The 3492-nt window shown below is 45.7% G+C and overlaps 1 protein-coding gene across 6 annotated transcripts in view; it reads right to left on the reverse strand.

Annotated features, from left to right (window-relative positions):
• Nucleotides 1-3492, reverse strand: part of App (amyloid beta precursor protein) — a 221324-nt gene that overhangs the window by 167365 nt on the left and 50467 nt on the right. The gene's annotated exons all lie outside the window — the stretch shown is intronic.

Consider the following 3492-nt stretch of genomic DNA (forward strand, 5'->3'; position numbering starts at 1 on the left):
ACACTTCAGGCACTGTCCACTTGTCTTTGAGTGTGTTTGTGTGTGTGTGTGTGTGTGTGTGTGCATGTGTGCATGCCAATGCATGCATATGTGAGTGCAAGACAGAGGCCAACCTCGGACATTACATTTCAGGCACCATCCACCTGTCTTTGAGACAGGATCTCTCGTTGGTTGACACCTGGCTAGCAGGCTGCTCTGGCCATTCAGAAAACCCCAGGAATTTTCAGCCGTTCCAGCACCGGGATTACAAGGGCTCATATCTGGCTATTTTATTTTCTTTAACTTAGCTTTGGGAGTAGGATGTAAATCATAGCCCATGTAAGCACTTTACCAACTGCGCTACAGTCCCAGCCCTGTCTTGGCTCACTAGGACAGAGTGCTCGCGCCCCATGGCCCCTACCACGAAGCAAGTAAACAACATCTCATCCAGAGCTCAGCAGAGCATCTGCCCTAGCAAATTCGGAACAGGCCTTGGCTTTGACCGCTGCAGGCAATCTGCCATTTCAGAAGACTTTGAAAAGTGTGCTTTCTGTATTAAAGTCCTTCTGTTCATAGGCGGTCCTCCCCCGCCCCCACTTCCTTAGATGAAGAGTAGACGGAATTTACTATGAGCTCAGACCGTTCCTATCATCTGATCTTTCGGGCCTTCAGCCTTCATTGCTAGAATCACAACTGTACCATCCTGCCTAGTTAGGGGAAAAAAAATAAAATTTATTATGGGAAAATTGGAGCACCGAAATCTGTCCTACCCCATCCAAAAGGTCTGCCAGAGATGAAAACTAAATCCAGAAAAAGAATTACTAGAAACCAAAGAATCAAAAGAAGAACCAATGTAATTCCTCCCCAGTGAGAGCCCTGATGAGGAAACTGAGCTGCACACCAGATAGACTCCACTTCCCCCAGCAGCCACGCCCACAGCCCCTTCCTGGGTTAATCCCAAAAACTAGTGAGAGAAGAGAAAGAGAAAAGAAAAGAAAAAAAAAGTCAAACTGCCAGGATGGAGAGATTTCAGTTGAAGATATTTCTATCCACAGATGTGACAGGGACCAAGCATTTGCCCGTCAGGCGTCTTGTCTGCCCACAACAGAGGATTCGTGTCTTTAACAAAACAACAGCAAATGAGGGGGCTCTGGGCTGAACTCATGGAAGGAAGGACTATGGTGAGCAGGCTACAAGAATCTGTGTCTCAAGCACCGGGTGTTTAGGTCCTTCAAACAGCAGCTAATGCCACAAAGTCAGGCCATCCACAGAGCAGCTGCGACCCCTCGACTCTTCCACAGGAGCCCCACCATCTCTCACCACCGCCAGGAAGCTGGAAGGCCCATTCTCCCCCAGATGCAGAGTCATGCCCAACACAGAACGTTCTTGACCTTATCTACCCGAGGGATTATAAGGAAATTCCATGCCTGGATCTTACAGAGCGAAATATAAATCTTGCCAATTTACTGAAATAAGCAGATGGGGTAATAACATGGCAAGAGAGAGTTAAAGAATGTGGAATCACCCAGACACCCATGGGTGAAGCCCTGAAGTGGAGATTCAAAAGAATCACGTCCTCAATTTTGGGATCTCCTGAACCTCTACTTCTTCACAAGCTCTTGGCTATTCCAGGTTAGGTGATGAGCCACCTCAGTGTTTGCAAATACAGGAGATGTCCTTCCTCCTTCAAAGAAAATGTAAACAACAAGTTCTCTCCAGTGACTGTCAGGGCCCAAGAAAGTCCTTATGATCCTCCACTCCCCACTTCCTGGTAATCATGACCACACATGCAGTCCGTCCCTTCTCACAGTGCGTTAGTTACAGTTTGTCTATGCAACAAAGAGTGCCAGAATGGTGATGTGTGACGTCCAGAACAAGGTTCACTCATTGTTGGGCAGCAGTAGGAAGCTCAGACCTCCTTCAGAGCCACACCAGCAAGCCTGGAAATAGTCCACACCACAATGACACTGTCTGGCTGCAGCCATGGCTGACAAGAGGAATGCAGCTTCAAGAGAGACCAACCCAGAGCCAGAACCACCTAGAAGGGGCCCCTAAGTCCCTCACTCACAGAAACGGAAATGGTAACTTCTTGTTGCTTTAAGCAATTAAGTTTGAGGTGACCTGTCACACAGCAAGAAACACTAAGGTGTTCTGCTTTTCTCCAGCTCACCACTATTGAAGAAGGATGGTGCTGTCGTTGTTCAGGGTGGGTCTTCACTCTTTAAAACTGTGTGGAAAAGCACTCAAAGACACACCCTGAGGTACGTCTCCATAGAAATTCTAAGTCCAGTTGAGTTGATGATGAAGATTAACCACTACAATATTAAATTCCTTTGGGTAGAAAACCTGAAAAGAGCAAAAGCATCCATTTTCTAGTCTGTATTATACAAGCAGATGACATTAAAATAACTGTAAAGGTAAGAGGAAGAATGACATAGAGAACAACGACAGCACCATCCTCTGGACTGCGATCACAGGCAGAAGGAAGAGGAGAAAATGCACTGACTCCAGCATTCATCTCTCCCTTTCTCCTTACTGCGTGTTCTCCTTCTGAGCTTGAATAGGAATAGTTCCATAGCCTCATAGACATGAATGCTTGGTTACCAGGAACTGGCATTATTAGGAGGTGTAGCCTCATTGGAGTAGGTGTGGCCTTGTTGAAAGAAGTGTGTCACTGGGGGTGGGTTTTGAGATTTCAAATGCTCAAGCCAGGTCCCAGTGTCACTCTCTCTTCCTGCCAAATCAGTTGCAGAACTCTTGGCTCCTTGCCAGCAGCATGTCTGCTTGCATGCTGCCAAGCTTCCTACCATGAAGATAATGGACTAAGTCTCTGAACTGTAAGCCAGCCCCAATTGAATACCTTTCTTTATAAGAGTTGCCGTGGTCACAGCAATAGAAACCCTAAGACACATCCTCTCTTATCTCCCTCGCACTTCCACCATGCCCCTTCCACTCCATACATCCTTTCTCCACATGCCTGTCTTTTTGCTTTATTCCCCATTGATTTTTAATTAACCAGGGGTATCAGTATAGCCGTGGATTCGGAATGATCCATGTTAGCCTGTTGGGCTCAGTCACTGATACTGACAATGACTGTCTTCTCGTCTCCCCTTCTCCTGTAATCCATCAGTTACCAATATTTCAACAGAGAGGTGCTGGGCCTCAGGAGCACTCCCATCATACCCCATCCATGACTACCTGGTGATAGGGCTTGTATTGTGCAGACCTAGCAGCTAAATCCAGTGTCAATTCCTTGTCAAAAATGGGACAATTGCTCATGTTACCTGGTCTTACTTTTTAAAATTAAGTCTATCTAATAAATTCTGCTTCATTTTCTTAAACTTGGTTCCTGAATTTCCTCTTCTAACTTCCACACTTCTCTATGTCATCCTTCCTCTTACCTTTACAGTTGTTTTAATGTCATCTGCTTGTATAATACAGAATAGAAAATGGATGCTTTTGCTCTTTTTAGGTTTTCTACCCAAAGGAATTTAATATTGTAGTGGTTAATCT

The sequence above is a fragment of the Microtus ochrogaster genome, chromosome 2 (genome assembly GCF_000317375.1).
Source record: "Microtus ochrogaster isolate Prairie Vole_2 chromosome 2, MicOch1.0, whole genome shotgun sequence".
NCBI lineage: Eukaryota > Metazoa > Chordata > Mammalia > Rodentia > Cricetidae > Microtus > Microtus ochrogaster.